The 12,670-nt window shown below is 53.0% G+C and overlaps 1 pseudogene; it reads left to right on the forward strand.

Moving 5' to 3' along the window:
- Positions 1–8,357: 8,357 nt before the first annotated feature.
- Positions 8,358–10,408, forward strand: LOC114585539 (uncharacterized; annotated as a pseudogene).
- The last annotated feature ends 2,262 nt before the right edge of the window (positions 10,409–12,670 follow it).

The following is a 12,670-nucleotide window of genomic DNA, read 5'->3' on the forward strand; positions in this document are numbered from 1 at the left end:
CAGAGGGGGGAGCTGTGCAGCACCCCTTCAGCGAAGCGGGAGGAGGGACAGAAGGGGTTCGTCCTCCTGCTTCGCTGAAGGGGTGCTGCGCAGCTCTACCTCTCTGCTCAGCACCATTCGTTCCATAAGACGCACTCACATTTCCCCTTAATTTTCAGGAGGAAAAAGTGCCTCTTATGGAGTGCAAAATACGGTAGCTCTTCCCATGAGAGGAGGAGGTTGCTGTCCCTATTAAGGAAGGGAGCTCTTCCCTCCATGAGAGGAGAAAAGGCTGCTCTTCCTGTTAGAGGATGAGGCTGCTCAACTCAGAAGAGAAAGAGGCAGCTCTCCCCGTGAGCGAAGATGGGCTGTTATTCCCATGAGTTGCTTGCACCAGGAGAAAAGGAATAGCTCTTCCCATGAAAGGAGGAGGTTGCTCCCCCTATTAAGGAAGGGGGCTCTTCCCTCCATGAGAGGAGAAAAGGCTGCTCTTCCCGTGAGTGGATGAGGCTGCTTTACTCGGTTGAGAAGGAGGCAGCTCTCCCCGTGAGCGAAGGTGGGCTGTTATTCCCATGAGTTGCTTGCACCAGGAGAAAAGGAATAGCTCTTCCCATGAGAGGAGGAGGTTGGTCCCCCATTAAGGAAGGGAGCACTTCCCTCCATGAGAGGAGTAAAGGCTGCTCTTCCCATGAGAGGATGAGGCTGCTCGACTCGGAAGAGAAGGAGGCAGCTCTCCCCGTGAGTGAAGGTGGGCTGTTATTCCCATGAGTTGCTTGCACCAGGAGAAAAGGAATAGCTCTTCCCATGAGAGGAGGAGGTTGCTCCCCCTATTAAGGAAGGGGGCTCTTCCCTCCATGAGAGGAGTAAAGGCTGCTCTTCCCGTGAGAGGATGAGGCTGCTTTACTCGGTCGAGAAGGAGGCAGCTCTCCCCGTGAGTGAAGGTGGGCTGTTATTCCCATGAGTTGCTTGCAACAGGAGATATGGAATACCTCTTCCCATGAGAGGAGGAGGTTGCTCCCCCTATTAAGGAAGGGAGCTCTTCCCTCCATGAGAGGAGTAAAGGCTGCTCTTCCCGTGAGAGGATGAGGCTGCTTGACTCGGTTGAGAAGGAGGCAGCTCTCCCCCTGAGTGAAGGTGGGCTGTTATTCCCATGAGTTGCTTGCAACAGGATATAAGGAATAGCTCTTCCCATGAGAGGAGGAGGTTGCTCCCCCTATTAAGGAAGGGGGCTCTTCCCTCCATGAGAGGAGTAAAGGCTGCTCTTCCCGTGAGTGGATGAGGCTGCTCTCATTCCCATGAGTTGATTGCACCAGAAGAAAAGGAATACCGTATTTTTCGCTCCAAAAGACGCAGCAGACCATAAGGCGCACCTAGTTTTGGGAGGAGGAAAACAAGAAAAAATTATTCTGAATCCCAAAAGCCAGAACTACAAGAGGGATCTGGCTTCTGGGATACCGTGTGGCTTTTCTGGCTTCTCTGATAACCGCGCCAAGCCCCTTCAGGGCAGCGAGATGAAGGCTCCCCCTGCCTGAAGAGGCTGCGCACGACTAAGTCAGAAGCCAGGACAGACATGTCGCTGAAGGGGCACTGCGCTGTTCCCCCTCGGAAAACTGTGCAGCTCCTCTTCAGTAAAGCTGGAGAAGTAACAGGAGTCCCTTCTGTTCCTCTTCCGGCTTTGAATGACCGGTGCGTCGTTGAAGTGGAGCTACGCAGTTCTCTCTCTGTGCAGCTCCTCTCCTTCACAGGAGAAGCGCTGCGCAGAGAGGGAAAACTGCACAGCGCCCCTTTAGAACCCTTTAGAACCCACGAAGCCAGAGGAGAAACAGAAGGAGTCTCTTCTGTTCCTCCTCCGGCATCGCATGACAGGTGCGTCGCTGAAGGGGCACCACACAGTTCTTTCTCTCTGGGCAGGGCCTCTCCTTCACAGGAGAGACGCTGCGCAGAGAGGGAGAACAACGCAGCGCCCCTTCAGCGAAGCTGGAGAAGGAACACGAGACCCTTCTGTTCCTCCTCCGGCTTCCAGGACAGGCGCGTCGGTGCTAAGCCGGAGGAGGAACAGAAGGAGTCCCTTCTGTTCCTAATCTGGCTTTGCAGGACAGGCGCTGCACAGAGAGGGGGGAGCTGTGCAGCACCCCTTCAGCGAAGCGGGAGGAGGGACAGAAGGGGTTCGTCCTCCTGCTTCGCTGAAGGGGTGCTGCGCAGCTCTACCTCTCTGCTCAGCACCATTCGTTCCATAAGACGCACTCACATTTCCCCTTAATTTTCAGGAGGAAAAAGTGCCTCTTATGGAGTGCAAAATACGGTAGCTCTTCCCATGAGAGGAGGAGGTTGCTGTCCCTATTAAGGAAGGGAGCTCTTCCCTCCATGAGAGGAGAAAAGGCTGCTCTTCCAGTTAGAGGATGAGGCTGCTCAATTCAGAAGAAAAAGAGGCAGCTCTCCCCGTGAGCGAAGATGGGCTGTTATTCCCATGAGTTGCTTGCACCAGGAGAAAAGGAATAGCTCTTCCCATGAGAGGAGGAGGTTGCTCCCCCTATTAAGGAAGGGGGCTCTTCCCTCCATGAGAGGAGAAAAGGCTGCTCTTCCCGTGAGAGGATGAGGCTGCTCGACTCGGTTGAGAAAGAGGCAGCTCTCCCCGTGAGTGAAGGTGGGCTGTTATTCCCATGAGTTGCTTGCACCAGGAGAAAAGGAATGCCGTATTTTTCACTTCACAGGACACACCAGACCATAAGGCGCACGTAGTTTTGGGAGGAGGAAAACAAGAAAAAATTATTCTGAATCCCAGAAGCCAGAACAATAAGAGGGATCTGGCTTCAGGGATACCATGTGGCTGTTCTGGCTTCTGGGATGACCGCACCAAGCCTCTTCAGGGCAGAGGGATGAAGGTTCCCCCTGCCCGAAGAGGCTGCGCACAGTTAAGGCAGAATCCAGGACAGGCACATTGCTGAAGGGGCCCTGTGCAGTTCTCCTTCGGAAAGCTGTGCAGCTCTTCTTCAGCGAAGCTGGAGAAGGAACAGGAGTCCCTTCTGTTCCTCTTCCGGCTTTGCATGACAGGTGTGTCGCTGAAGTGGCGATGCACAGTTTTCTCTCTGTGCAATGCCTCTCCTTCACAGAAGAGGTGCTGCGCAGAGAGGGAGAACTGCGCAGCGCCCCTTCAGCGAAGCTGGAAAAGGAACAGAAGGGGAACCTTCTTTTCCTCCTTCAGCTTCCAGGACGCCACGAAGCCAGAGGAGGAACAAAAGTAGTCCCTTCTCTTCCTCCTCCGGCTTCACATGACAGGGACGTCGCTGAAGGGGTGCAGCACAGTTTTCTCTCTCTGGGCAGCGCCTCTCCTTCACAGGAGAGGCGCTGCGCAGAGAAGGAGTACTGCGCAGCGATCCTTCAGCGAAGCTGGATAAGGAACAGAAGGAAACCCTTCTCTTCCGCCTCTGGCTTCCAGGAGAGGGGCGCTACCGCGAAACCAGATGAGGAACAGAAGGAGTCCCTTCTGTTCCTCCTCCGGCTTCGCAGGACAGGCGCTGAACAGAGAGGGAGAGCTGCGCAGCGCCCCTTCAGTGATGCGGGAGGAGGAACAGAAGAGGCTCCATTCCTCCTCCCGTTTCGCTGAAGGGGCACTGCGCAGCTCTACCTCTCTGCGCAGCGCCATTCGTTCCATAAGACGCACTCACATTTCCCCTTATTTTTAAGGAGGAAAAAAGTGTGTCTTATGGAGCGAAATATACGGCAGCTCTCCTCATGAGTGAAGGTGGGCTGTTATTCCCTTGAGTTGCTTGCACCAGGAGAAAAGGAATAGCTCTTCCCATGAGAGGAGGAGGTTGCTCCCCCTATTAAGGAAGGGGGCTCTTCCCTCCATGAGAGGAGTAAAGGCTGCTCTTCCCGTGAGAGGATGAGGCTGCTCGACTCGGTTGAGAAGGAGGCAGCTCTCCCCGTGAGTGAAGGTGGGCTATTATTCCCATGAGTTGCTTGCAACAGGAGATAAGGAATAGCTCTTCCCATGAGAGGAGGAGGTTGCTCCCCCTATTAAGGAAGGGGGCTCTTCCCTCCATGAGAGGAGTAAAGGCTGCTCTTCCCGTGAGAGGATGAGGCTGCTCGACTCGGTTGAGAAGGAGGCAGCTCTCCCCGTGAGTGAAGGTGGGCTGTTATTCCTATGAGTTGCTTGCAACAGGAGAAAAGGAATACCGTATTTTTCGCTCCAAAAGAAGCACCAGACTATAAGGCGCACCTGGTTTTGGGAGGAGGAAAACAAGAAAAAATTATTCTGAATCCCAGAAGCCAGAAGAGCAAGAGGGATCTGGCTTCTGGGATACCGCGTGGCTGTTCTGGCTTCTGGGATAACCGCGCCAAGCCCCTTCAGGGCAGCAAGATGAAGGCTCCCCCTGCCTGATGAGGCTGTGCACGGCTAAGGCAGAAGCCAGTACAGGCACCTTACTGAAGGGGCACTGCGCACTTCTCTCTCTCCAGGCAGCGCCTTTCCTTCACAAGGGAGGCGCTGCGCAGAGACACAGAACTGCGCAGCGCCCCTTCAGCGAAGCTGGAGAAGGAACAGAAGGAGTCCCTTCCGTTCCTCCTCCAGCTTCGCATAACAGGTGTGTCGCTGAAGGGATTCTGCGCAGTTCTCTCTCTCCGCACAGCAGCTCTCCTTCATAGGGGACGCGCTGCGCAGAGATGGAGAACTGCGCAGTGCCCCGTCAGCAAAGCCGGAGAAGGAACAGAAGGATACCCTTCTGTTTCTCCTCCGGCTTCCAGTACAGGTGCGTCGCCGCAAAGCCAGATGAGGAACAGAAGGAGTCCCTTCTGTTCCTCCTCCAGCTTTGCAGGGCAGGTGCTGCGCAGAGAAGGAGAGCTGCACAGCGCCCCTTCAGCGAAGCGGGAGGAGGAACAAAAGGAGCTCTGTTCCTCCTCCCACTTCGCTTAAGGGTGCTGCACAGCTCTACCTGTCTGTGCAGCGCCATTTGCTCCATAAGATGCTCTCACATTTCCCCTTATTTTTTAGGAGGAAAAAAGTGCCTCTTATGGAGCGAAAAATACGGTGGCTCTTCCCATGAGAGGAGGAGGTTGCTCCCCCTATTAAGGAAGGGTGCTCTTCCCTCCATGGGAGGAGTAAAGGCTGCCCTTCCCGTGGGTGGATGAGGATGCTCATCTCGGAAGAGAAGGAGGCAGCTCTCCCAGTGAGTGAAGGTGGGCTGTTATTCCCCTGAGTTGCTTGCACCAGGAGAAAAGGAATAGCTCTGAGGCTTCCGGAGGCGGCGCCAACGGTAATGGCGGTCTCCTCCTGAACGGAGGGAGAGGCTCCGCGGAAATCGGGACCTCCGCTACAGCGGAAGCGGAGGACCCTTAAAAAACCCGCAGGTGGAGGAAGCCTGGGGCCGTGGGACCCAGCGGGCACGTTCTGCACCCCCGAGCTGTCAAAGAAACTCTGCAAAGAGCTTCGGAGCGGAGCAGGGGTGCGCTGTGCTGAGGGTCGATCGCTACTTCCACGGAGTGAAGCTGCATAGCAATTACCGGAGAGCGCTGACCTTTTTCCTGTAAAACAACGATCCAAAACATCTATCCGTGAGTAAGAATTGGGGAACCAGGAAAAGATCAAAGTAAAAGAACCGATATAAAAGACTTTTGAACTTGATTTTGGCTTTGATCTTGGACGTTATTTGTGGAATTCGGATCTGAAACCAGCAAAGTGCAAACAGGAAGCCCGCTTTGCCGATCCTGTAAATAGCTTGAAAGCAAGGGATAAAGGAGCTTAAAACCAAAGAAACTGACTGATTATAAAGAGTTAAAATCCATTGCCCGGCTAAAGACCCCCCCCCCATAAGTTGGGAAGGGGCTGAAGAAACCATCACTCCATCCTTGATATCGGGATGCTTTAAACAACTTTAAGGTCATTCTGAGTGCACCACTTTATAGCCATTGCAACTTATGCTGTGGAACTTTGCAAGAGACTGGTAACTTTTTGAGGATATACCTTGTTGCAAGAGACTGGCAATTCTTTTGTATATATCTGAGTCTACATTAGTTTTTATTAGTAAAACATTTGGGAAGTTAACTGTTTAAAAATCACCATCTTGAAACAATTTGCTACTCTGCTCCCCTAGAGGAACTTTGTGTCACTGCTGGGGATTTTCCACTGCAGCTGTCATTTCTAAAGAGACAAGCCTGGGAGTTGTGTGAGCTGTGTGACTGACCTTGGTTCCCAGAGACTAAGTAATGGATCAGGATAAACAAGATAAGGCGTTGGAGAAGGCTCAAGAGAAAGCGGTTAGAATTAAAACTAGACAACAGACGCAATTACAGGCACAACAACAACAACTGCATAGAAGAGCATCTGTAACAGGATTTTCCACCATACAAGCAACAGATAGAGAAGATCCAAAAGGTACAGGAACAGACTCCACGACATTGGATAAGATTCTTTTAGCACTACAAAATCTGACAGCCAAGATTGATTTAAATACTTCATCTATTAACGATCTTGGACAGAAGGTGAGTGATGTGAGACAGAAAGTGAACACGAACACTCAGGCAATTGACAAGCTGCTGCAGGAATCCAAGGAGACAAAGAAGATAGCAGAGGAAGCGAAAGAGAGGGTTTTGGTGGTGGAGGAGAAGATACCACCAATAAATAGAAAATTGGATGTTTACAAAGCACAATTCTCTTTGATTGAATTGAAAGAGAAACAGACTAATCTGAGAATAAGAGCAGTCCCAGAATCCGAAGAAGGGGATCTAATAGAATTTCTTACAGCGGAATTCAAAGACTTCTGGGACCTGGATCCACAAAAGGAAGAATTCAAGATAGTGAGTGCTTTCAGATTGGGAAGGGTAAAAAGGAAAAATAGTGCAAGAGACTGTTTGATTTTGTTAAGGTCAAAGGAAGAAAGAGATAAAATCTTGAATATTCACTACCAGAAAGCACTCGTGATAGCAAGTGAGAGAACTGAAATTTTTAAAGACATCCCAAAATACTTACTGCATCTCAGAGCCAACTACGCGGATTTGGTAGGCCTACTAAGGAAAAGCAACATTCTGTTCAGGTGGGAATTCCCGCAAGGCCTCTCATTCACATTTAAAGGAAAGAAAATAAGGATAAGATCAAAGGAAGATAAAGTAAGCTTTTTGAGAGATTTTGGCGAGGACCTGAGAAAAGAGGCCAGAACAAAAGAACCGGAAACACCGGGACTGGGACCACTCAACTTGGGAAGACACCCCTTGGGGTTGGATCAACTAGAGAAAGAGACACAACCGTCAGAACAAGAGCAACTTTTAGGAGCGGTCGGAGGAACCCCACGGTAATCACAACATGTCTCTGCAGATGTTAACCTGGAATATCAGGGGTCTGAACTCCCCTAGTAAGAGGAAAAGAATCTTTCATATCTTAAAAAAGGAACAATTAGTTGCTTGCACCAGGAGATAAGGAATAGCTCTTCACATGAGAGGAGGAGGTTGCTCCCCCTATTAAGGAAGGGGGCTCCTCCCTCCATGAGAGGAGTAAAGGCTGCTCTTCCTGTGAGAGGTTGAGGCTGCTCGACTTGGTTGAGAAGGAGGCAGCTCTCCCCATGAGTGAAGGTGGGCTGTTATTCCCATGAGTTGCTTGCACCAAGAGAAAAGGAATAGCTCTTCCCATGAGAGGAGGAGGTTGCTCCCCCTATTAAGGAAGGGGGCTCCTCCCTCCATGAGAGGAGTAAAGGCTGCTCTTCCCGTGAGAGGATGAGGCTGCTCGTCTCGGTTGAGAAGGAGGCAGCCCTCCCCGTGAGTGAAGGTGGGCTGTTATTCCCATGAGTTGCTTGCACCAGGAGATAAGGAATAGCTCTTCCCATGAGAAGAGGAGGTTGCTCCCCCTATTAAGGAAGGGGGCTCCTCCCTCCATGGAGGAGTAAAGGCTGCTCTTCCCGTGAGAGGATGAGGCTGCTCGACTTGGTTGAGAAGGAGGCAGCTCTCCCCGTGAGTGAAGGTGGGCTGTTATTCCCATGAGTTGCTTGCACCAGGAGATAAGGAATAGCTCTTCCCATGAGAAGAGGAGGTTGCTCCCCCTATTAAGGAAGGGGGCTCTTCCCTCCATGAGAGGAGTAAAGGCTGCTCTTCCCGTGAGTGGATGAGGCTGTCGTCTCGGTTGAGAAGGAGGCAGTTCTCCCCGTGAGTGAAGGTGGGCTGTTATTCCCATGAGTTGCTTGCAACAGGAGAAAAGGAATAGCTCTTCCCATGAGAGGAGGAGGTTGCTCCCCCTATTAAGGAAGGGAGCTCTTCCCTCCATGAGAGGAGAGAAGGCTGCTCTTCCCGTGAGAGGAAGAGGTTGCTCCCCATATTTAGGAAGGGGGCTCTTCCGTCCATAAGAGGAGAAACAGCTGCTCTCCCCATGAGAGGAAGCTGACCGCCACACACAGCACCGCCACCTGCCGCACCCCTGCCTCACACCGTGTATCTAGGCCTCAGCTCTGGGCCCCAAGGAACCCAGAATGGCAATGATCAGCAGCTTTTCACCATTCAACCCAGCATCACGAGACTGGGAAACGTACGTCTCCAGTCTCACCTTCCTCCTAGAAGCCAAAGGGGTCACCAACGATGCCAAGAAGAGGGTGATATTCTTCAGCGTCTGCGGAGACGAGACGTTCGAAATCGCCCAGGCCCTCCTTGCACTTGAAGACTTCACTAGTGTTCCTTACAAAACAATAATGGAACGACTGAAGGGGCACTTCTCGCTGCAGCCCTCAGTGGTGGCTTGTCGAAATGCCCCTGGGGAAACCATAACTGGGTATGTGAGCTACCTCCGCGAAGCCGCCCGGTTCTGCAACTTCTCAGAATTGGAGAACATACTTCGTGACCGCCTCATTGTTGGTCTGAAAGATGAGAAGCTGCAACGACGCCTCTACACCAAGAAGGACCGAACGTTCCAGGTCGCTCTGGAGAAGGACTTGGCAACTGAAGCTGCCAAGAGGTCGACACAAGAGGCATGGGCGAACCTGCCATCCCAACTGAGGGTCCACCACGAAGACCTTACCGACAACTCAGGATCCGACAGGGAGGTGCACTCAAGCAGCGCACAGACCACAGCTGCCTCAATGAGAAGGAGGGAAGTGCGCAAGCTGCGGGGAGAGTCATGAGAGGAGAACCTGCCATTTCCGCAATGCAGAGTGTAGGCAGTGTGGAAAATCCGAACACATTGCCCAGGTGTGTCGGGCTTGGCCCACCCAATGCCAGACATCAGATGACCGATCCAAGAGCCCCAGGTTCTGGGGCTCAACGCACCAAGGCAACTCGATGGAGATCACAGACTGCCAGGTATACCAGTTGCCCCGCCCCAACATAGAAAAAAATTATGTAGTGGTACAGATAGAGTGGGCCCCATGCCGCATGGAGCTTGGCATGGGTTCAACTCTATCCATAATCTCGGCAAGGGCCTTAAGGAAACTATGCCCTAGTAGGGGTCCTAAACTCAGGCTGGCCCCATTTACTCTCTGGGACTTCCAGAAATGTAAGGTCCCCACAATAGGGGTGGGGACCTTCAGGGTGCAATATCAAGGCTGGACGCTGCAACTGGACTTGCTTGTGATCAAGGGCCCCTACGTTAGCTTACTGGGATTGGCATGGTTTGGACCACTGGGGCTAGCCATCACGGGGGTGAACCGCACTAGCTTACAAGTGGATGTGGATCTCATATGCAAGGCATTTTCAGGGATTTTCGATGGGAAATTGGGATAGTATACGGCCCTCCCATTGCCCTACAGCTTGACCCCGCAGTATGACCTGTCAGGCTCAAGGCCCGCCAGATCCTGTTCGCCCTGAAACCCTGTATATATGAGGAATTGGACTGGCTCGTGGAGCAAGGAGTGCTGGATCCTGTGCCTAATGCCCCCTGGGAAACCCCGATCGTCACACCCGTCAAGCCTAATGGTTCGGTCCGCACCTCCACAGACTACAAATGTACCATAAACAAGGCCCTCACGGCCCACACATACCCAGTGCCTGTGGTCAGCCATGTCCTTGCCACCCTGGCTGGGTCAAATTTTTTTGGCAAGCTGGACTTTGCCCAAGCCTATCAACAGTTGCCAGTGGATGAGGCCACAGCAGAGGCACAGACGATTGTGATGCATAGAGGAGCGTTCAAGGTAAAGCGGCTGCAATTTGGTGTCAGCGTGGCACCAGGCATATTCCAGAATCTAATGGACTCTCTCCTGGCACCCCCTTCTTCCATGATGTATTGATTGCCGGGCCTATGCCAGAGGAGTTTGAGGACTGCCTCTGCACCGTTCTGCACCGTTTCCAGATGGCGGGTCTCAAGGTGAAGCGGGAAAAGTGTCTACTGAGTGTGCCTCAGGTGGACTTTCTGGGATTTATGGTGGACGCAGAAGGGGTCAACCTGACCGGGGTCAAGGTACGGGCCATTTGTGATGCCCCAGAGCCCAAGGGCAAGACTGAACTTCAGGCCTTCTTGGGACTACTGAACTTTTACCATGCCTTCCTTCCCCATAAGGCGGCGGTAGCGGAGCCCTACCCAGACTCCTGGACAAGCGGGCTCCTTGGGCATGGGGGCACTGCCAGGAGGCCGTAGCCCAGGCAGTCAAGGACTTGCTCGTCTCAAACTCAGTCTTGGCACACTTCGACAAGAGGCTGCCGGTGGTGCTAGCATGCGACGCCTCGCCCTACGGCATCAGCACAGTCCTGGGACACCAACTCCCAGATGGAAGAGAGGTGCCGGTGGCATACTTTTCCCAGACACTCGCCACAGCCGAGCGGAACTACTAGCAAATCAACAAGGAGGGTCTGGCAATCGTGAAGGGAGTAAAAAAATTACATGATTTATTGTACGGCCGGCCCTTTACCGTGGAGACTGACCACAAGCCATTGCTTGGTTTGTTTGCCTCTGAAAAGCAGACCCCCCCCCCAAGTGCTGTGTCCTCGCATCCTCAGGTGGTCAATTTTCCTTGCTGGCTACCAGTATGCACTGATTCACTGCCCTGGGAAGGAGATGGGCCACGCGGACAGCCCCAGCAGGCTATTACTACTGGAAACAGGCCCCGGCCCAGCACTTGCGCAAGAGGTTATGATCCTGGAGCTGCTCCCCGACTGCCCCATTCAGGCACAAGAAGTTGCACACCATTCCAAGAAAGATAGGGTCATCTCTCTGGTCCTGGACTGGGTGTGGTGAGGATGGCCCAACAGCAGCCCTGGGCCAAAATTTGCAGGCTACACAACCCGTAAACATGAACTGTCGGGCCACAAAGGGTACCTGTTATGGGGAAGTCATTCCCCAGCCCCTCCGCAAAAGGGTCCTCACAGCCCTATATGAGACACACCCGGGGTAGTGAGAATGAAGGCCCTCGCCAGGCATTATGTGTGGTGGCTAGGGATTGACAGAGAGATACAGGCCTGGGTCAAACACTGCCAGGCCTGCCAAGAATCCTGCCCAGATCACCCAAGGGCCCCATTCCAATCCTGGAAGCCCGCCCGAGCACCATGGTCATACCTGCACGTGGACTTTGTTGGCCCCTTTCAGGGGAAAACATTCTTCATAGTGGTGGACTCCTACACCAAATTGCTGGAAGTCACACTAGTACTGTCCACTTCTATGTCGGCAGCCATCCAGGTACAATGCAGGCTGTTTGCAACCCACGGACTCCCTGACACTGTCATCTCAGACAACGGAACCACATTTATGTCAGGAGAATTCCAGACCTTCACAGCGCAGAACACCATCCACCACGTCTACTCTGCACCATTCCACCCTGCCACCAATAGCCAAGCAGAGCGCATGGTGTGGACCACCAAGGACATCCTCCGCTACATGACGCAAGGGGATTGGGTGTACTGCCTTGCCACATTCCTTCTAGCACAGCACAGCACCCCCAGCTCAACGACTGGCCGGAACCCCGCTGAACTAATGGGCCAGCAACTCACAATCAGACTGGACCACCTTCACCCCGACAGAGCTCAGGATGAGGCAGTGGTGGGGGAAGGCAGCAACCCCCGGACCTTCATGGCCCAGCACCCAGTGTACACAAAGAATTTTGGGGCAGGCCCTGCATGGGTACCCGCCACAGTCACCAGGGTCACGGGCCCTGTGTTGTACACGGTGCTAACGGAAGGGGGGCAATGCTGGCGCTGCCACTGCAAGCAGCTATGGTGATGATTCCTGGGGGAAAACCAGGAGGAGGACAGGTCAGAGGAGTCCCAACGGAACAGTAGGGCAGTGAGGCCCGTAGAGCAGGAGGGACCAGCAGGGGAGGCAGAATCAGTAAATACAGAGACGATCCGTGAGACCAAAATGACACCAAAACCAGAGCCACGACTGAGTGAGCTGGTTGCGCCAGGCCAAACGGCCCCATCACAGCCAGCATCCTCAGAACGAGCGAGAACCCGAACCCCTGACCAGAGAACACCCCAGGCCTCAACGCATACATAGGCAGCCGGCATACCTTGAGGACTATGAATGCAACCTCCCGGGCAGGACTGGAACTTAAAGGGGAGGGGTGTTGTGTACTGAGTTGAATAGGATCCAAAATACAGCAGTCTGATTGGTCCTAGAACAATAGCATTCAGAATGCAGCAGTCTGATTGGTCTGCAGGAGCCACCCAATCCAGCTTCATGTGGAAGTGAATCTGCAACCTGATTGGCCTACAGGAGAATCCCAGAATTAGCCAATCACATGGGGCCAATTGTGTAAATAATGTATATAAAGCAGACATTCTGGGGGAACTTTCT

The sequence above is a fragment of the Podarcis muralis genome, chromosome 1 (assembly GCF_964188315.1).
Source record: "Podarcis muralis chromosome 1, rPodMur119.hap1.1, whole genome shotgun sequence".
NCBI classification, from domain to species: Eukaryota; Metazoa; Chordata; class Lepidosauria; order Squamata; family Lacertidae; genus Podarcis; species Podarcis muralis.